This window comes from Meleagris gallopavo, chromosome 8 (assembly GCF_000146605.3).
Source record: "Meleagris gallopavo isolate NT-WF06-2002-E0010 breed Aviagen turkey brand Nicholas breeding stock chromosome 8, Turkey_5.1, whole genome shotgun sequence".
Lineage (NCBI taxonomy): Eukaryota > Metazoa > Chordata > Aves > Galliformes > Phasianidae > Meleagris > Meleagris gallopavo.
This window is the reverse complement of record NC_015018.2, coordinates 3,172,048-3,194,915: the sequence shown is the minus strand read 5'-3', so window position 1 is coordinate 3,194,915 and position 22,868 is coordinate 3,172,048. Positions and strand designations below refer to the sequence as shown.

Genomic DNA, 22,868 nt, shown 5'->3' with positions numbered 1-22,868 from the left:
AAACTTCCTCCTAATATCCAACCTAAACCTCCCCTCTCTCAGTTTAAAGCCATTCCCCCTTGTCCCATCACTATCCACCCTCGTAAACAGCCGTTGCCCCTCCTGTTTATACGCTCCCTTCAAGTACTGGAAGGTCACAATGAGATCTCCCAGGAGTCTTCTCTAAAAGGAGCACATCTCTAAAAAGGACAGAAAGATGGAGAATAAGAGCGTATGAGATTGTTCAGTGGGGCCACACCGTCATAACACGTGAATGCTGTGAGCTGAATCCAAGCCAGCTTTGTCATTTTCCTAAGGGCATTTGTATGCCTTGCTGCTGAAGGCTCTCCAGTGTCTGGAAGGGTTTAAGGGCTGCTCTGAAGCACTGATATTTACAGAAGCAAAGCCTATGCTAGCACTGTTGAGCGTCTCAAAACAAATGACAGATCCATTCAAACCCTGGGGAAGCATTAGTGCGTCAGGAAGATCACGATCTTATGTTCTTCTCCTCAACTCAGTGTTATACAAGACTCTGCACCTTTATTCTAGGGTTACTGCTATGCCTCTGTGCAATAAAGGATACAGACCTCCCTGCAAACTTCTTCAGATCCTCAGCAGACTCGCTCTCAGGTTAAAACTACCGTGTATGCCAGTGATCCTGGTTATGTCAAGAATAAATTTCTACAGATTTGAAAGACGCTTAGGCCATGCTAAGAACAGGGAGTGCAGGCAGAATGCTTGCTGCTATGGCTGGTGGGAGGGAACTGCTGACCCCTGTGGTTATCAGAAAAGCGTAGGAAAAGATGTAGGTTCTTCAAAGGGCAGTGCTAATAAAGAAAAAAAATTCTCTATCAGATGCTAGCACATCCTGATTAGAATTCATGATGACTCATACTTTAAGGCCTGTTTCTAATCCCTATATATGATACAGACTTATCAAGACAGACAGCTGGTTGCAAAGATGCTTTAAAGCATAACCAGCAAACCCAATGATTGGCATTTTTCTTTCTTCCTTGTGAAATATATCAAATCTTTCAGTATTTTAACTGTCTCCTTTTTCACACCTCTATGCTGGTACATGGTAGTAGCCATCATTTAAATTATGCATTGATGGTGAATTTATGTGATACATTATCTAGCAGCTAGAGGAAAAGTGGACTCTGCTATCATAACTGTTGAGGTTGTTTTTCCTTCTGTGTTGATTTACATCCAAATAACCCAACTTATCAACCTTGCAAATGTCAATCTGCACCAAGGCAGGCAGCTGAACAGTTGTTAAGCAGGCACTCTCCTTGGGACTGAAAGGTCACCGTGTTACTGATTCTTATTGTGGAAATATTATACTCAGGTTTGGGAGGACTTTCTCACTGACCATAAAAATAATCATAGAAGGATTCAACAAAGAAACATCAAGTCCTGAGACTAAATTAAATAAAAACAGTAAAAGTAATTGATTTGAAGTGTAGACAGAAATATACACTTCTAATAGACTCAATAATGCAACAGCACCACAGCCAAAGGAGGAGCACCCATTGATTGAGGAAGACACTGTCTCACACAGATTTGGCTGCCAGCTCTCTTCTGGGTAGTCAAAACTGCAAAATTTGCTGGGGCTGACTATGTGTAGGAATTCCTTTATTGGCACCTGCTTTCTAACAGTTCGTAATTCCCTTTAAAACATACTTTTCTTCCCTTTCCTTTGTCTCGCATTTCTTTTGGGAAACACGAATAACTACACTTCCCCAAGGGATGCAATCTAAAAGGTGACATTACAGTGCAGGAAACCATCACAAAGAACCTGGGGCTTTCTGTCCTAAAAATACACAGCAGAATCAGGAGGAACAACTTGGGTTATTGGAGGTGCCTTGTAATAGCTCAGGACCCGCACTGAATCAAAGCCATACGGTTGAAGTGCTAATGAGAGCTGAGGTGCCCGTCTGACCATTCAAATTAGAGCTGCAGTTACTTAACTGAGAATATCTGTAAACCAGATTACCTTCAGATAATGATCCTATTTATGTGCAAAAGCATGTGCTAGAAGCATAACTGTTGGTGTGCGTGAATGTGCAATGCATAGTAAAATATGGGGCCTATCAGCAAACTTGTAATAGTGCGTGTAAGAATACAAACTGTTTCAAAAGAGATATCCAATGATCTTAAGCTACTAGTGCTGCTGGCTGGCTAGCTTGCACTGTGATGCTATATTAGCAACCAATATCTTATTCTTCACAGTTTTAAAGGAGAAAATGTGGAAGATGGACATATGGTAAATATATGGCTCAAGAAGTTGAGCCCTATGGTCAAGTGGAGAGTCAGATTCAAGTGCACGCATCAACCGTAAGACAAGAGCACTGCAAGAACTCATTCTCATGTGCAAGAACTACTTTGAGTGAAGAAACAGTAGTGATCCAGATGTTACTGCAAAACTAATCAAAATATTCTCAACTCAGTAAGAACAAAGCCATTTTTGTCATAAACAAGGATACTCCCGCCCTTAAGCAAGCTTATGTAGGGCAAAATTTGCCCTAAGGAATGGTGAAATCTTGTGACAGCACTGTCAAAACACCCTGACAGTTACACACTACTCATACTCTGCTCCTTGCTACCTCCAAAGAGAACAGGAATGGGTTTGAGAGCACCTAGTGGCATCAAATAAGGTGGCAAAACTGATTCCCAGACAAGTCAAACTGCCAGACAGCAGGAAAAAAAAAAAAAATCAGGTCAATTACACACTACAATTATTTACACAGTAATAGGAAAACCTTGCAAAAAAACTCAAATCAGATAAATTCACCAGTCAAAAGATTTCACCAACCAAGCTACGTGTTTAAAAATTTCATTTCACACCGGCTTCTCACATGGGGAGGATCAATATCTGCTCCTTTATCTGTTAATGTCAGTTCTTTAGTTTATGACACACTTCTGCCAGCAACTTCACTCCCACATCAAAACCATCAGAATGATTATCAGTAAGCATTAATAACAGGAATTTCTAAGTCAACTTCTCTAATTTCAGCACAATATCTCATAGTATAATAGAGCTGAAAATTAACACACAAACACACGTACATACATATATATCTTCTTGATAATGCCTAACTGCACAGTGGTGATGCAAAAAGCAAACCAAGTAGCAAGGGAATGGAGAAGTACAAAAATACCATAATTATTTTACACTAATTATTTTAATGCCTTCCTACGGTAACTGTTATAGAATAGGGAAAGTCCTTGATGAAGGAAGGAATCTCCTACAAAGGCAGCTTGACTACACGTAGTGGGAGAGGTGAAAAAAGTCCGAAACCAAGTTAAACAGGGATTAGAGTTGAAGTACAGTTAAGGCTATCATTGCCTGCCTACGCTGTAAGAATGAAAGAGCGAGGCAGCAACGAAAGAGCACGGCCATGAAAGAGCGCAGTCACTGGGACTGCAAAGGCCACCAGCGCTGCCGTAGGGTTACTGCTTCATAGCTTGGCAGCTGGAGACAAGCACCAGGGCTCAGGAACAGAGCCCCCACAATGAAAGCAGATTACACGCAGTACTGAACCCACAAGGTGCTCCTGGGTTAGGGCTTAAGCTGATTAAGCCTGAGGATGCAAGGCTTTGCCGATGGGAAATGTTGTTAGTTCATTCCGAGGAGTTCATGTGGAAGGAGCTACAGGACTCGATTTACAGCTAATAGAGGCAAGAGGACTGGCTATTCTAAAGCTAAAGAGATTGCAGGTAACGTGATTGGAGACCATTATTGGGATAATGAAATACTTCATGGTCTCACGATGAAAACCAGTTGTAAACTACCTTTTTAGGGAAAAGTACTACTCACAAAAGGGGAAATATCATTTCAAAAACTGGGACATCATACTCATCACAATTATTTTTCTGTCCTCACAGGAAGCTTCTAGTCCTTGGTGTCCAAGCAGTAAATTATTTTTCTTCATAAAGCAGAACAGCAGGCAGTTTTGACACTAAGCTTCTACTAATGAGTTTACAGTTTTCTATTTCATAATTAGCAGCATTGAATCAAGTCTAGCATTGTTTTCTTTCCCAGACAAAACTATCAGTTGTTGCTTTGACATCAATATTCTCCAGGGTTTTGCTGTTTGTTTCTTAAAAAGACCAGTCCTCTTCCACTGGAAGATGGATGTGTCCACCCATCCACTGGATGTGTGACTTGTCTCAGCAAAGCACTGATGCCGCACTCTGAGACTCAGCAGTCTGTTGCAGGGCTGGTCTTGAAGGAAACATGTCTTGGCTGGCATTACTCAGTGAAAATTCCTTTGATAAGAAACCATCTCCTTTAGTTGAAAATAAGGGACCACCAGCTTGCTGCTTGATGTGTTCCACATCATCATCATGCTGCTATAGGAACAGAAAACATTCGTTGGCAGGATAATTCTGTCAAAAGTCTGAAGCAAATGCTATCTCATGGCTGAAGCTGCTCCTGGGATGACTCTCTGCATTTGCCTATCCTTTGGCACTTCACACATGCATTCATAAACACAAACGTTATTCTTCATCCCCTCTCTCTCACCTTCCTCCTGCATTTATCTTCATAAAGGGTTAAAGGATTCATCCAGGATGAAACATCCCAAAGTAGTTTTTGTTACAGTAAATGAGAGGCATGAAGCACCATGAAGCAACATAATAATTGTGCAGATGGTAGTCTTTGCTGTTTACAGGAGCCCTGACATTACTTCTGCAAATTCCCAGGAGGCCAACTCCAGTTCCCTCTTAGCAAACCTCACTGCAAAGCTGCTCCGTCAGTTAGATTGTTCAGAATGCAGAAACACGTTTCCTTGCTGCTTTGAACAATGAGCCACATATTATGCATTCCCTGCATTATTTATGTTGGTTACCTTTTACAACAGTATTTATTTATTTATTTTGAAGTTTCCATCTGCAGGTTCTGGCTACCTTTCAAACTGCTGCCCTGCAATTGTTTTCTAATGGGTATCTGTTCTCCCAAAACAGCTGTCCTTCAGGGTCCGATTACAGTATGCAAGCTAACAGTGACAGGATATTTGTACTACTCCCACTTCTCACATTTTTTTCTATATGAGGTTGTTATTCAAAATCCCAAGAATTGACTCATTATATTAGAACTTCCCTTCATTATTAACTAGTTAATTAGATTCACATCCTCATGATTTCTTCAGTCCTGACAAAAGTGTTCAATACTGTATTTGAAACGACAAGCCACACAATAGGGCAATATTTTCTATCATTCTAGATATTTTATGAAAAGCACGTCTATGAAAATATGTTATTTCACATGACTAGGGTTTCTCACATTCCTAATCTTCTTTTGATTTGCCTTTTCATTCTTTCACCTGACATTCAAGATACCCTCAAGATTATTTATGGAATTAAGACGCTTTAAAATAACTGAATCATCTTTCAGACTTTTAGTACATATGTTGTATATGGTTCCAAATAATTTAGACCCTATATATCTAATATCATTTGATTGTGAGCAAAAACATAGCCTGAGTCTTGCCACATCCAACAGCCAACACCCACCTCTCTGCAAGGACTCTTCCATCTAGGGATGTCCACAGAGAATACGAAGGTGTAAACACACTGTAGTGCTGTCTGCTGATAGTAATCTTCCACTGCTAACTCTATCAGTAAAAACATAGCAGCATAAGTTTCTACAAGTACAAGCCTGAAGGTTTTTTTGCCCAATACTGAATATTTTTCATACCCTATTACTACAATGCATCTTTATAATTATTGTTAGTCACTGGAAATATAAGGTGCAGGTATCTTTCAAGCAAATATTACACTCCACATATTCTAATTTCAAGGAATTACAGACAGAACTGCATATATAGGTGCTCCCTCTGTCCTTAACAAAGCAGTCCCAGATTTACTGCTGCATTATGATTCAGCTTCTGCACCTCCAACTCATGCAGCTGGAGTCAAGGCAACCCTCACTATCAATACAAGCTGGGGGATGAAAGAATTCAGCACAGCACTGCCAAAAAGACCTGAGGGTGCTGATGGATGGGAAGCTGGACATGAATCAGCAATGTGCCCTCGCAGCCCAGAAAGACAGCCGTACCCTAGGCTACATCAAAAGAAGTGTGGCCAGCAAGTTGAGGGAGGCGATCCTGTCCTTCTCTTCTGTGCTAGTGAGGCCTCACCTGGAGACATGGACCTGTTGGAGTTGATCCAGAGGAGGGCTGCAAACATGACCTAAGGGATGGAACACCTTTCCTGTGAGACAGCTGAGAGAGCTGGGGCTGTGCAGCCTGGAAAAGTGAAGACTGTGAGGTTACCTTTCCTACAGGAAAGAAGGGGACAGACTCTTTAGGAGGGTTGGTTGTGACAGAAGAAGGAAAATTGTTTTCAAGCTTAAAGATAGTAAATTTAAGTTATATACAAAGTCTTTTAGAGTGAGGGTGGTGAGGCTCTGGAAGAGGTTGCCCACAGGCCCTTGGCAACCTGATCTAGCTGTGGCATCCCTGTTCATTGTAGGGCAGTTGGACTAGATGATGTTTAACACTCCTTTCCAACTCTAAGGATTCTATCTCAAAAATTATATGACGTGAAAAGTGAAGGAGAGCAGAGGAGGTAGTATGGATATTCTAGCCCTCTGAGGTGGCTGAATACGTCACATGAAAACATCCATAACATCCTCTGAGACTAATCCAATGTAAGCAAATACTGTTTTCGAGTCTCAGCTGTGTTTGGAGAGTCCTTTGAGAATTTCACTCATGTCTTTGGTTGTATGTCTTTTAACTTCAAATCAAAGCATACTGAAGACGTACTTAAATCCACTTGATTTTCTATCAGTATTGTTATGTTTTATTACCTCACTTGTATTTCAGGCCTTAATATATTTTTAAAAAGCAAGCAGACGTTTGCTTTGTTATGAAAGCACATCGATCCCTTCATGGCGAGGTCCGGAGGCACACCATGCCAATACTTGTCCTTCTCTACAATTCTCCAAGCTTAAATCTATCTTCTTCTGATGACAAGTAAAAAAAGCCTATGCAACAGAAATGAGCAGAGCAGGAGAGGGGGAAACATTTGCCTGCTACTTCTTCCTTGTTCTTATCACAGAATGGCTTATGTCGGAGGGGACCTTAAAGATCATCTAGGTTCAACCTCCTTGCCACGGGCTGGATCAGGCTGCCCAGGATCCCATCCAATCTGGCCCTGAACGCCCCCAGAGATGAGGCATCCACAACATCCTTATGCAACCTGTTCCAGAGTCTCACCATCTTCTCAGTGAAGACTTTCTTCCTAACATCTAACCTAAACCTACCCCCTTTTAGTTTAAAGTCATTCCCATTTGTCCTATCACTATCAGATCAAGTAAGAAGTCAGTTCTCCTCCTGCCTGTAAGCTCTCTTCAAGTACCTCTCTTCAAGGCCTCAATGAGGTCTCCCTAGATCCTTCTCTTCCCCAAGCTGAACTAGCCTAGCAGCCTCAACCTGTCTTTGTAGGTGAGGTGCCCCAGCCCTCTGACTATCTTCCTAGCCTGGAACTGCTCCAATAGCTCTGCTTCCTTCTTGTACTGGGGGCCCTGGGCCTTGAATACACAATATTCAAGATGGGGTCTCATAAGGCAGAGTAAAGGGAGACAATTACCTCCTTTGCTCTGCTAGCCAAACCTCTTCTAATGTAGCCCAGTGTACAGTTGGCCTTCTGGGTTGCAAGCACACACTGCTGTGTCCAGTTTTTCATCTACCTGGACCCCCAAGTCCTTCTCCACAGGGCTGCTCTCTATGAGCTCTTCTCCCAGTCTGTAGTCATAGCTGGGATTCCCTAGACCCAAGTGCAACACCTCGGCACCTGGCCTTGTTAAACTTCATTAGGTTCTCGTGCACACACTCCTTAAGCTTGTCATCAGGACATATAGTCTTTACCTTTATTAACTCCTGCTAATAAATATTGTTTGCTTTTACATCCACTGCTGAAACTAAAGGTAACATCTTCCTAGAAGAATCTTTCTTTATTTTACAGCTCTATCTATGCCCAACATTTCTTTAAGTCAATTGGTGGCAACGGTCAGCTCACCTTGTGTGTGGGATTGTCATCCTTCTCTGCACCCACCTATGCTGAATGCCACCTGCCGTTGCCTTGCTCTGCCACTTAGCTTTGCAGAATCCTACTGCAGTTTTACAGAGTCAGCACTCATCTTTGCTGCTCTGAATAAAAGCATCATCAGCACGCTGTCATCTTTTCCAGGTCATTTATCAGAACAGTATCACAGGTTTTAACATAGATTCTTTTGAGATCCTCCTACCGTCATCCACTCACTCAGAAAACTGATCATTCAGTTCTAACTTCTGCTTCTTATCTACAGACCACGTTTTTTCATCTGAACAGCTTTTCTTTTATCTGGCAGAAGTGCAACTTTATGATAATAAAGTAGAGTATCTCGTCCTTTTGGCTTCAGTGATTAATTCTCACGGGGTTTGGCATAGGGTAAAGCTTAGCCATACTGCCCTTGCAAGGGCAATGCACTGAAGTGCATTAGCTGCTTTCAAGGTTTGTGGGCTGACTGGAGACTTCTGGACAGGAGGAGGCAGATGCGCTGCTTATGTGAAGATCAATTCCGTGTCTGTCACTTCTTGCAGTCCTGCAACCTCCTACATGGACATCCAATGCAAGGCTAGGATTCCCACTTGCAGCTGCCTCAGACTTCACAGGATAACATTCAGAACTTAAAGTTTAAAATCCAAGAATCTTTTTGATTGGAATTTAAAGAATTTCATTTCCTAGCTTCTAAATTATTTAGGTTAAATTGTGACTTCTTGGTAAGAAGGATTTGAAGGAAACTGCTCAGATTACAAAAGTTTCAGCTATGTGGTAGGACACTTCCATTAAAAAAAATGTTGAACTTCCATATAGCTGCATCTCTTGTTTACTGCAACAACAAACAAACAAACAAAACCCAACCCTGTTAATGGTCAGTGAGAGAATGGCAGCACACTTATTAAATTTTAGCCTGTCCTTGTTATACTAATCCACACAGCCAACAAAAATCATCCATTAAACACTTGTGTCCTCCACAGTATCACGCGAGCTTAACAAATTCTATCAAAGACTTTGTGTTGACATTACTAAAGGAAGCACTCCACAGACCTATCCCTTATGAACGCTTCTAATGAGCTTCTTGCAACCTGGTAAGCCACCTCTCCTTACAGGTTGCCATAGTCTCCTCTTTCCCCTGCTCCTTATCAGCCTGAGCCAGCTTCTTATAATTCCTTTATTAATCTGCACCATCTCCACTTTAAATAATAATTTCCTTTGGGAACTGTACTGAATGAATGCTTCCTTGAAATCTAGATAGCTTAAGCCCACTGTGTTACTGTAGTCTGAGACATCCACTTTTCTCAGCAAAAACAAAACGTTAAGTTAGTCTGAGAAAATCTCCAACTACTTTTTTTTTTTTGCATTTTATCCCACTTTTCACTTTTATTATGTTCTTGATTACTTTTTTTTCCAGTAAATACAAAGGTTGCAATAATCTAATTTGTGTGTAACTTGCAGTATTTCCTTTTTAGTATCTTTGCACGAATGTTAGCATGCACTGGTGAAAAGCACTGTCCCCATATTGAAACGTATGTTATGATCTTTTGCTACCATGGCTGGAGGTAAAATCAGAAAAGTAACGCATTCGGTTTCTGCAACAGAGGTAACTAATAAAAATGACAGCTTTCCTATCCCTTACCCTCCTGCAAATAAATCACACAGATCCAACAGAAACAACATCTCTCCTTTTGGTAGAAGAAGAAACAACTCACCTGGTCATTGAGCATACACACATACATACATAGCAACGTAGGATGGCTTGGTACTGTAATGTTTGCAATATTAAACTAATAATGGAGCATTTAGAAGTGCAGTGGAAACAGTGGGAAGAGAAATGCATGGACAAGAATTATACCATGTCATTTTAGAACAACTGCCAAGTATTGTTAATTAGGCTTTTTAGTGTGATAGCAGTTAATACTTCCTTTGTGCTTTCCATAGCAAAGAAAATCTTTTCACTGAAGTTTACACCACCATCAGAATTCAGTGCAAAATGTCAGCAAAAAAAAACCTGAAATATTTCCACCTTCTTTTACTTTGCTACTCTTTATTTGAAATCCCAGGTAAAAATTTACAAGTGAAAACATGATTTGAAGAGAGAGAACCCAGGTCATGACATGCATTTCCAACAAAAAGAACCATCTTTTCCCTGCGGTACAGCAGAGTGGCTGAGCTGATTTCCATCTTGTGATTCAAATCAACAATTTAATTCTTAGTGCTGTGGAGCGTGCAGCAGACATCATTCCAAAAGCTTCCGATGGATAGATTTTCAATCACTTCCCCACATCGTTTTCTAAGTTAATCTTTATAAAGGACATGACTTTCAGTCACAAGTGCATCACATAAGCCTTCCTCTCGTCATATAACTCTATACAGACATTTCAGCATAAGAAATGTAAGTAAAAGAATGGAGCAGTTTCCAGGAAAAGCACCAGATGAAGTGGGACATGAAAACAACCCATAAAGAGGCAGTCTGAGCTTCCGGGAATGCATGTTATTAAATGGATTGCTGGATAGTGAATTTTGGAAACCAATTTTGCCAAAAGCATGAAAATATTAAATGGGAAATAACGGTACCTTAATTGCACTTCTCAGGCACAAATGTTTAGATGATACGTTGATTACCTGGAAAACAGAAAATAGAAAATTAGTAATATTGTTCATATTTTAATTAGCAACTGATAAAAACACGTGGTATCATACATTTTTCCTTTTTAAAAGAGGGGTTTTAGCCTTCAAAACAAACAGATTTTTTATATCTGCTATTTTATTCCTGATGAAGGTAGCTTCAAATAAGAAAACAATGCCAAGATTTCTGTTGAAGTAGTTGATTTTCATGAAGAATACCAAGAAGAAACGAAGGAAAAATTCACATTAACTTTCATACTTTTGTACTATCTACCTTAAGACATAGCTAACAGGCACTTATCTCTAATTCTACCTCAGGACGTTCTCTGTCACTCCCCAGCCAAAAACACCCAACAGGAAAAGGAGACCTCAGGACAGTAGGGAGATGTGAGGAGCCCACCAGACAAAACGAGTGGTTACTGGGTACGCTCCCATTTTTCCCTCAGATTGCCTCATCCTAGTAGCATCTTGCATCAAACTTTTGGAGGCCTGCGTGCACGCTTCCTCTCAGAATAGCAAGCCTTGCATGTACTTCAAGGATTAGAGCTGCCTGGATAGTTTGCTGAGCCATTCAGAAAATTTGACTGTAAGCTAACCATGTTTAACAAAACTCAAGCTCTGAATGGTTCCAAATGTCATGCCCAAAATTGTAATCTGAAACTAAAAAATAGTACATGGACCTATTTTTAGATGGGTCAGGGACAACAGACCTAAACCAAATTTATGTAAGACAATTCCAGAATAGAAAAAGCCATGATGTGCAAAGCACACCTACAGTATGGGCTGAGCATTACTTGCTCCCCAAAGGCCAAATCTCACGGGTAGGATTGACTCAGGGCATTTGAATGGGACTTTTTCTTTGGTTGGATCTTCTACATTCTTAGCAGCTAGCTTGACAAGTGAATCGTATCATTCCTGGGATCATTTCACCTTTCTTGGCAAAATCCAGCTCTTTTTACTGTGAGAGCACCCATTAGCATTATCTTCAGCCAATTTTGTGTGAAGCAAAGATGTTTTGCATCTTGTTGCTTTCTCCTTCATTTCAGTATTCATTACTTATCAACACAATAGGACTCAATTATCCAGAATATGCAAAAAGCCATGACTTGATCAATAAAACAACAAAACTTATTCTCAGGGCAGTTAATTCACAGCACAGAGGCTATTTCCTACATTTGAGTTATCCAGCTTGCCAAGCTCTTAGAGCAGAAAGTAGACATAGTTAGGTACAGCTGGTCCACTCTGCAATAACCAAAGCTGTTGTTTTGTTCTTTTGTGGAATGAATGCATGGTAGGCTGGGTAGGAAGGATTTATAAAAGAACTTGAGGCTTTTTAAGGTTGATGGAAGTCTGCAGACACAGGTGGGTGCTGACCTCAAGCAAGATGTCAGAAAAGCAAATAAATGCTATTTTATTAGCCTTCAAAATAAAGAAGTAAAATGAGGTAACTTCAGTAACAGCAAAGTGTATGTAAGAATAGCAAACTTTTCTCCAGGACAGGTCAGACAGACCAAATCATTTCTCCCTTTAAAACATAAAACGTATACACAAAAAATTAAAAACAGAGCAAACATAAGAAGTAAACAATATGCAGTTTGTTACAGCACATCTGATTGTGTTTCTGTGCCTTCTAGTAGGCAAACAATGTACTGCTCAAACAGGACAGGAGGACAGCTGCTGCTGGAGCACAAGCACTGCTCTGTATGAAAGGACTGTTCTATCAGCCAGCACCATGGTTACCACCAATCCAATATTCCACCAAAACAATTACATATTTCATCCACAGAGACCTACAGCATTAAGGTTCCAATTTGTTCATCCAGACAATGCCCAGCCTTCCATGCATGTCGTGGAAGAATACAACAAATTGCATTGCCATGGGAACGAGGTTTACTACTTGCTTTACGAACAGATTAATGCCTACTGTCAGCAGGTTTTATGATAAATGATCGTCATTTTGAATTTCTGTAATGAAGATGCATCATGCTTTCTGTTGTTCACGCTGTAGAACACTCTTCCTCACACTCATCAAGGGCTTTTAGTCTCACACATTATTTTCCAGAAGCATAAGCTGTTTAGATAGTGATAACAGTGGATTTTATCATTAAAAAAAAGGAAGATGCTTCAGCCCTGAGTTTTCTACTGTGCTAGAAGGTCACTGTGCCTGTGACACTGGCTTGCTGGCAAGAGCAGGGATCAGCAGATGTAAGGCGTCTTCATCCACATATTGTGTGATGTAGCTTGGAAGCTGCACTCACACCCCCCCCACCATACCTGTGGTTCCAAGTGGATGAGAGATTCATCATTTTGCAGAGTGTTTGGTGCCACTGGAACTGGGCTTCTGGATTGGTTTCCTCTAAAGGCAATCTCATGCACATTCACCAAAATTACTTTAAACTGACTCGAAACGCAGGAAACACAAAGGATTGAAGGATTCACTTCAAAGATATGCCAATGCTCCAAAGCCAAACGTTACCTCTATTTAATCCCAGAAGGGAAGGGATATAAAAAACTTAAGAAAATAACACCAGTATGGTGGACTCAAATAAGTGCTTGTTATATAATTTAGAACTAATTCCTAGCCCGTGTCTGAAAATACTATGTAGTATTGAACTCAAACTGGGAGGCAAGAACTGGGGACCCTTCAGTTATGCAGTAAGCTAAACCCAATCTCAGATCAACGATTGGACGTTTGACCTCTTATCTACGCTGCTCCTTCAGCGATGCAAGAACCAACAGAAGGCATCCTGAAATTCTGCTGCCATCTTCTCTTGTAACCAGATGTGTACATTGTCATTAAATTACAGAGGAAGCACAAATTGCATGTTTGTATAATCATTTCAAATTATTTTGCTGACTAAATGCATTCTCAAGGCTGTAATTCAAGACTCACTTAATTTCTACCATTGATAACTGCCTAAAAGACAAATCTTGCCATTTAATCTGAAGCAAGTTTTCAGTAAATTTCAAAGATCCTCAGTGTTTTTGAGGACAATTTTCTCCCTTCTGAGCAATACGATAAAATATCTCTCCAGTAGCAGAGGAAAAAGGACAAGCTCGAAAAAGGACATATTCAGAAAACTCTGCTCTTGGAAGAACACTCATGAGCAATGCCAAAGCCATGAAGTAGTTCTGCCTAGAAGCCTACAATTATTAATTTCCTGAAGACTGATGGAATTGATGGGTAAGTACGAACACTTCCAGTATACAAATAGAAAATTATCTGCTGTAAGAAGGGTCGGGTTTCCAGCAAGGAGTTGTGAGGAAAGACGACAAAACCAAGAATAGGAACACAGATTGGGCAAGAAGGTACAAGAGTATGACTAAGCCCAGGAGTAGGAATCAGCATCCCCGAGTGCATCTGCACCAACAGCACATATCACTCGAGAAAAGGGATCTTACACATGGTGGAAAGAGCTGATCAAAGGCCTAGTTGTCTCTTTCCCAGTCTTTACAGTCCTAGGAGCATGTTCGTCATGAGACTGCTGACCCTGTAGCTCACAGTTCAGACAGGCTCTGGAGATGGTGAGATCAGGGAACTTCCAGCCTCCTTGGCTACTCCAAGCATGCTTCCAGTCACAACGAGCACTGTTCCCTTCCCACCACTTAAAGTTTGCCCAGAGCTGTGTGTAGCAGCTGGCTCAGCCAAGCCATTATCCAATGCCACGTAAAAAAAGAAAAAAAAGAAAAAAAAGAAAAAAAAAACCAACAGCGTAAAAGTATCTGGGTTCTGATTTGAAGTAAGCTTTGATATTCAGAATAAAGAACAAGGGAGAGACGTAAGGCTTAAGCTGAGGGTAGGGTTTCCAGTAGGTGGTTACACTTCAGCTCATGACTTACCTGAAGGTCCCATGACCCTCACCTCCCAGAAACCACCACCTCTGCTGGCCCAGCCGCAGATACACTTCATGGAGGATATTGTTCGATAGGAACTTCTGAAAAGTTCAATTCATTAAGTTTACTTTTCGACCTTTGATGTAACCTCTCTGCTTTCACTTTCACTCAGCCTCTTCTCTCCTTCACTAAAACGAGTGACTGAGAAGTAGTTGTAAAAGTACGTTAAAATGAGCATGAAGAGTAATATCATCAAAACTATCTAAGGAATGCAAATCCACGTTTTGCATGAGGCAAGAATCTTGAAACTGTCAGGCATCTCTGAAAATTACCATCTTTATTTTAATTAGGGAAATGTTACCTACAGTGATGCTTACAGTACATGTATTTCCATATTTAACACCTTAGCAACCTCCATCTCTACAAATTTTTGGTGTCTGATCTCAAATCCTTACACTGCTAGGATACACTCAGTAAACCAAAAAGAAATCACGAATGTTTAACATCTCTCTGAATACTCATAACTTGCTTTCTGCACAGACTAACCACATGTTTTTTCCCCTGCTCACAAAAAAGGCTCTCCCCTGCTTAAAGCTCATGCTGAATTCAAGTTCTCTCCTGGTTTTCACAAGGCATCCTTTGGAGGGACCAGCCTCACCCATCACAGAACACAAGATTTTGAGGAAGGACCTTGAAGACTTCAAGGGTCACGAAGGATAAATGCATGAAGTCCTACGGTGCAGCACTGATAGCACTGAACTCTGATCCGTCTGGCTGCAGATATCTAAGACCATTCCTCCCACAGAGAAGTTTTTGTGTAGTCGGCTTGCATGAAGCTGTGTTCCCTTTTCCTAAGAGAACCAACATCACTCAGCAGCTTTGGAGCAGGGAAGCAGATTCGCTTGGCATGCTAACATTTTTCTCCTCTCCTGTAGAAAAAAATGCTCGATTCTGCCAGAAGAATTTGTGTAAATTAAAGATACCATCAAGATGAGCACAAATGTAGCAGCATAGGAAGTTTCGCACGAATGTGCGTAAGAACTTCTTCACGGTGAGGGTGACGGAGCACTGGAACAGGCTGCCCAGGGAGGTTGTGGAGTCTCCTTCTCTGGAGATATTCAAGTCTCGCCTGGACGCCTACCTGTGCGACCTGGTGTAGGGAACCTGCTTTGGCAGGGGGGTTGGTCTCGATGATCTCTAGAGGTCCCTTCCAACCCCTACAATTCTGTGATTCTGTGATTCTGTAGTGATATTCTCCTCACTATACAACTCTATTCTCACTCACTATACAACTCAACTTCCAAAGTGGAAGCGGAGAATTTCTTGGCAGCTCAGCTCTCTTTACAGAAATGTTGTCCAAAGTGAGTAACTACAAATTGAAGTTGTGGTCAGACATCTCGTCTTTCCCTGCAACCCTCTTCCCTTCAGAAAGACAAGCCATCTGCAGACAGGGTCCTAAAAACTCTCAATGTTAGAAAGTTGGCTCTGGGACAAGCCCGTCAGTGTGACATCTCTGAGCCCAGCGTCTTTCTGTTAATAGAACAGGCAGTAAAACCAGACATTGAATTTCTCGCATTTTTTGAAACTTCATTTAGGTGAGCTTGTAGTCCAAACAACACTCACAACAGATCACACAGGTTCACACCTCAACCTGTAGACCGTGAAAGCCCTGCTGGGATTGTGTGAATCATTTTAGAAATATGACAAAAGAGAAGACAGTTCCCAGAAGACATTAGAAAAGCATGCAGAAATGTACGACGCTCAGACGCTTCTTAGAAACATAAAGCACAGGTGACTAAAGCACACATATACACAGTTTATCAAGAGTTTATCCTCCCTTTGATTTCTGTCTGTCGATCACCACTCATTCTCATAGAAAAATCTACACTAGAGCTCCCTCTCTCTGGGTTTCTCCTGTTATGCTGACAAGAGCTTTCTTCCACTCTATGTGTTCCCAAGAATTCCTTTCCAATGGTCTCTGGTCACACTGCACCAGGATTCACTGAAGGAGCATCCTGCACTCACCCAGCAGCTTACCATCTCCTCTTTCACATACTGTGTCTGTGGTGTCGTGGCAAAAGAAATCAATTGAAATCTTGCTGGCAAAATGAATGAAGCGCCAGTGTCACTTCAAACCAGAAGCAGAGAAGCATTAGTATTATCTCAGTCTTTTGCCTTCAGTTTACTCACCGGGGATGCTACCTGCCTTTGGAAAGTGTTCTTTGCTGAGTATTGCTGGATACAACTAAGACAACATGGGAACAGTGCCTTGCTCCTTTCTGTTCATTAAGGACTAAGAGATCTTACTCCATTCAGAGGATGTCTTAATGTTGGGTCATCCAAAACACAGGATGGTCCCACTGGTTAGATGTAAGGAGAAAAACAGGCAGTACCTTTTACTATTATTTGGCTTTTTCAGGTTGGAAAGGCTTTAACTCAATTAATACCAACTTCCTTATTAATGCATAAAACATGGTGCCAGTCTCTTCCAATAAAATGCTCAAAAGGAGAGCAAATGGAGACAAACCCTGGGAGCGGATGATGTACAGTCCCAGGCATAATCCCTCACCCAGACTTGGTGCTCTCCTCCAGACAAGCAGGAGTTCCTGAACTGGGATGATGGGATCTGGATGACACAACTGGACTGAGCTTTGTACCAGTGGCTGCTCTTCCACGCTTGTGCATGCTCAGCACTGAGCTCTCTCCCCCACTCTCTGAAAGAGACAGTAATGTTCTTGAGAAGTACACTCTTGAACAAGAGTTCTCTCCGTTTTTTATTCCCTTGTCCCATTTTAGGCTGTGTTTGACTTCTTCAATATTTTCCCTATTTACATGGATTTATTCAAGAAGATTCTCAGCCATGTAAACAGACCTAAGCTTCCAAATAAATTAATTCTTAGTTCCATCTCCCCCATTATCTCTTCAGCCACAAATGAATATAATTAATAAGAAAATAATCAACTCACGCCCTTTAATGTTCACCACAACACACCCATCTGCAAAATCCCCAGCACCTTAAAGCAAGTGAGTGTCTACAAGCCCAAGGATGTTGAGGATCACAAACATGCATGTGTATGTGTATGGATTGGATGTTGGATCGGAAACAGCTCAGAAATAGTTCTATATTATTGCATAGTGCCATGGGCCCTGCAGTTTTGCATTTCGGTTCCATGTCTTTTCTATTTCTCCAGGTAATGTGCAGTGGCGAATGAATGCTTGCAGGTCCCCCTGAATTTGTGGAGGAACCAACCCAGCCAATCACTTAAGCATGCAGTTTCTTACACAGCCAGACATCCCTGAGAACGAGAACAGGATCTGAGATGCAGCATTAATACATCACAGCCACATTAAGGCTTAGCAATGCATGAGCTCTCCCGATTTGTATTCAAATGTGTCAAAAAAAAAAAAAAAAAAAACTGTCAAAAACAGAAGAGGTCTCAAGATGACATTCAGTTTTACTTTTAGATTTTCTCCCTGTAGACTACAAGGCTGAGTTCAGAGGCTTGGCTTCACCACGCAGTTTAGAATATCTGGCTACAAATTTGTTTTTCTTGTCAAAGGAGACTTCTCTGCCCCATTTCCACTTTTGCAATTATATTATGTAAATATTAATTTCTGCAGTCAAACTCGTTTTGAAGACGGTTTACATAAGAAGCTTTTCAGTCGATACATTGTCACTGTCGTTTTAAAATATTTATGTGCCTTGTTTACGTTACTTTGTTAATTTTATTGTAATTTAGTACTAATTAATAGCTCCATGGTTATAAAGTGTTTAATCGGTTATAACTCTTAATTATGCCATGGCACTCCTTAATAAAACAATACACTATTGGGATTAAATCAAACTAATTGAATTAATCTGTTATCCTCTTTTACGGGTAATTTGGTGCATGGATAAAAGCAGTCACGGAGCTGTTTTCACGGCAAGCAGCTCAAAACGACTTTGCATGCATTCTTTTCTTTACCTTGAAAAGAGAAGAAGTGCCCCTGATTTCAAAGAGCATCAACAGGTTAGCAGGAGGACCGTAAGTTTCTCCAGACCAGCTGGAAGGCAGGGCAATTTGGGAACGGAGAGCACTGCTCCTGAACAGCTGCTGAGGCAGACGGGCAGCTTCCCAGCCCCGCTCGCTGCCTGGCCGCTGGATGCTTTCATTTTATACATTCTATCCCACTAAATCACCTGCAGTTGCTTTTCCCTGTCCATCCCCTGCGAGGCCCAAGGCCAAGGAGACCGTCCCCAGCCCACCTGCCCTCACACACGGCCACCCCACCAGTCGCCCATCCTGCCACCTCCTTCAGTCCTATTAGCTGTGCAGAGCAGCTTGCTCTCTGATTGGAATTGCTTAGCACTTGTCATGACTAAATTCAAGTTTCATTATTACCGATCATTTCTGCATGTGTCGACACCACTTAAAATCACCTTCTTGTCCCTACTGAGGTGCTCTTGAATCTTGCTGAGGCCGGTACCATCCACGCCTCTGCAACTCCACTCTTTATTATACCACACAAGTGAATGGAGGAAGAAATTGAACTTGACGGCCTCCTGTCTAGCATTTGTCACATGCTTGTGACAGGCTTAGAAACACTCCAGAGGGACAGCATGCACAGAAAGCGATAGTTCTGCACTCAGCCATAACCACATTACTGGTGAGCTACCCTACACTGCACTTCTCACATGTGTGCAGGAGAAGAGCAGGCAGAAATGTTTTAAAAGAGCAACTTAGCTTGAAGCAAACAGCAGTTCTCCCTCTGTCCCCGTCCACCAGGCGATACACAGAAAAGGAATGTATCTCTCGTACAATTACTATCTGCTACGTGTTCTAAAGTTAGGCACCCAAACATAGATGCCAGGTATCCCCAGTCAGTCCTCTGTCACCTCCTGCCACCCATCAGCCTCTAGCACAGGTCCTGCTAACAGCTCAGCCTGCTCTGGCAGGTTCTGCAGATGCTGTAGGGTGAGCTTCATTAGCATGGTGACTTGAATGACAATCATCCCTCATCATCTTAGCTCTACCTATCTATTCCTCCTTGCACTCTTGAATTATTCTCCTTAAAATGCTGAAGAAACCCTGACCATGTGTCCAACACCTCTCTTGATGAGTAAAAGCATGCATTTAATTAAATATTTGTAGGATATATTATTCAATGCTTCATTTCATTCCAGAATGAGTACCATGCATTTTACTCTCCCTTCAGAGCAAAACTCGATTTAAAAATACCATAAGACAGATCATTTACTCCATCCTAAAGGTTAGCTTGTCTCTTTTGACTCTGATCTGCTATGCTGGAGGCTGTACCACAGCACTGGGACAAGCAGGCACCGACAGTGCACAACTGCCACGGGTGTGGGACAAAACAAATCAGGAAGAGTTCAGCTATCAGGCCTAAGAAAAGGGTTCTGAGATGGCTGAATTGGTACAGTTTCCCAGCACTACCTCACATATTTGCTTCATAGTTGGTAGGTGACACCTCTGCCCTAACCTTAATTTAAAATTGCTCCACCTCCACAAGATACTTGCAGAGACGAAGTTTTACACCTAAACACAACCATGTGTGTCCTATTTGTCCCTTACTTAGTTTTGCAGACCATAGGGCTTTAGCATAGTGATGCTTTTAGAAAATTCACACACACAAATTCTGAAAAATGAAGGGCTGAAAACCAAGTTTGGGGCTGGCACTACTCATCTGTCACACCAGCAGCCTGGAAGGGTGCTATCAAAGAAGACCAAGTGATGTAATCATACGAAATTTGCACCAGTTTTCACAAGTGTTCCTTGCACTTCACATGCGTCTTTCTGAACACAGGACTGGAAGGCCACAAAGAGGTCAGCCTTCTCTTCTCCAGGCTGAACAAGGCCAGCTCCTTCAGCCTGTCTTCATGGGAGAGGCGCTCCAGCCCTTACACATTCAGCCTCATGAGGTGGTTTCAGATTCACTCCACTGTTACAGTGGGAGGGATTTTGCTTTCCTGACTCCCACTTAGAGGTTCAGGGACATCAGAAGCCTGACTGACATGAAAATGGAGGCAAAGAACTGCCTAAGCACCTCAGTCCGAGGTCAGCTCTCTCTTTCCATTTATCAGAGGGGGTACACACTCCTTTGCCTCTCTCTTCTGTCAAACATATCTAAAAAATCCCTTCTTGCTGTTTTTCACATCCCTTGCCGAGTTTAATTCCATCTGTACCTTGACTTCCCTGACTCCATCCCTGCCCATCCAGACAGCATTCCCATATTCTTCCCACATCACCCAAATAGGACCAGTCATTCATCATTAATCTGTATCACGCAATCTTTCCAAAACATTTCAGAACTTGCCATCATCCTGGACAGCTATTTAATTATGGGATATAAATACGTGCAGCACAGATTGCATGGTATTGTACCTGATGTGTTTGGTACAAAAGTAGTCATCTTTCCAATGAAAACTCCTGTATAAAAGCAAATCTTCAATAGCAGGCTGAAAACGTTTCAAGCTTCAAATGTCTGCTTGTGTAGCAGCTGAACAATGGTTCTGCCACCACAGCAATGGCAGGCAGGAGGAGGCCTCATGCACCTTAAAAGCAAGAGAAAAGCAGAATAAAGGGGAAAAAAAAATGAAGCAAGAGTGTTTAGTGTTTTCTTTCTACAACTGTGTTGTTATGGTAATGTATTTAGATCTTTCATATGAACGCAAGCACCAGACACATTCTGATATTCGTGATCTGCCACACTGCCTTCCAGAGACAGTTAAATGATGTCTGTCAGCACATCATCATACAGTGCAAACTTCAGTGACAAGATGGACTTCACATAGCTGCAGAGAGAGACGATGGCTCTCTCTGCTAACCCCAGGTTGAACACTGAATTATTCACCACTAAAGACATTTTTGCTCTGGTTCTCTGGTAATGGCCAAGAGGCACTGCACACTAACAAGCTATTTTACAGCTTGTAAGTTTAATCCACTTGTACTCTCCTCTCTCCATTTCTAGCAGGTCAGCAGCTGCCTGTGCCTGTAATGCATCAATCTGAGCTGCCACCCAACTAGCTCAAAAACTGCAGCACAAAATATGTATGCATATGGAAGTATATAAATAGATATATATATATAACTTGCATTCCATAACCATCACCCAAGGGGATTTTTATTCATCATTTTTGCTTAAAGCACAGCTAATAAAGAAGGTGACATCTCAGAGAGCCCCGCTCGGGACAGAGCTACTGACAGCATCAGAAGAGACCCAACATCTACCAGGCAGTGTTTAGAAAAAGAGCGAATTGATCTTGTTATATCAACTTTGAAACTGCCTTCTGTAGCACCCAGAGAGAGCTTGCCCTTCAGGCAGGTTTTTACAGGCTCTCACAGCTTTGCTTTGATTGCTGTTGTAGGCGAAATATATAGCTTTAGTTCGAAGGGATTATCTGTTATCCTACCCTTTGGGAGAACCTCATACTGTGACAAAGACTTTGCTCTGCTGAATCTCTTAAATTTCACAAAACTAACAAAAGTACAGCACTCCTTGCTTTTCCTTTTTTTCTTCTTCTTATTTTCTGATGTCCCTTCAGCCCCTCGAGGGCTAGACAATCATTGGATGGTATTTAAAATCCTTGTGTATGAATCTTGATTTACTGATAAACTGGAATTTGGTGACATTTTAAGGTTTGTAATCAGAATTGTCTGGTGTCACAGGCATCTCTGCTGTAGCTTAGGGAAAGAGCAGAGCCAGAAAGCACTAGCTCATGGCCCTGAAAATAAACAACATTCTGCGCTTCGGGTTCAATTGATATTGGTATACTCTTTCAAGCTCTGCCCACAAGCATCACCCCTCGGGGTCAAGAGAACCATTTAATCCCTCTCTGTGGTTTCCTGTAATCTATCCTGCCTCTGAAAAGTCTTCACCAGCAGCAGCTTCCTCCTGAGAGGTAGCATCCTGCTAGTTAAACGCCAGCAGCCTGTCTGGACACAGGAGCATATGCATCAGAGCTCATTATAGAGAAGAAGCAGGGGGCAAACCCCCAGGGCTTACACTGAGCCTCGTGGCCAGTCCCCTGGCTTCTTACACCTCCAAAGTCTGGAGGCACAAATGTAAAATAGGGGCATTTCCACCCTAAGCTCAGCTCAAATAACCTGGGAATACTTGAGTTGTTCAGAGTGCAGCTGGTGATTCGGGCCACTGAACTTCAGAGAGGGGGAAAGCAAGTAAGGGAGCACAGGCCTGGATCCTCCAGAGGGCTTGTGGGACTTGTTTCTGCAGCTAAGGACCAGCACTAGCTGCCACCAACAGTCTCCACTGGATTTCAAATCAAGGATGACTGAAGATCTCAAGGTCATAATACTGAAGGCTATATTAAAAAAATGTCTAAGAATGAAGATGAAGAAAACTCTTCTTGTCCTACTTCAGCT

The 22,868-nt window shown here is 41.8% G+C and overlaps 1 protein-coding gene across 1 annotated transcript in view; it reads right to left on the bottom strand.

The window, feature by feature from the left end:
* The window catches only part of PCDH15 (protocadherin related 15), a 566,546-nt gene that overhangs the window by 403,106 nt on the left and 140,572 nt on the right, over window positions 1-22,868 (bottom strand). The window contains exon 3 of the transcript XR_002117515.2: window positions 10,603-10,650. The gene's annotated coding sequence lies outside the window, so the exon portion shown is untranslated. The remainder of the gene's footprint in view (window positions 1-10,602; window positions 10,651-22,868) is intronic.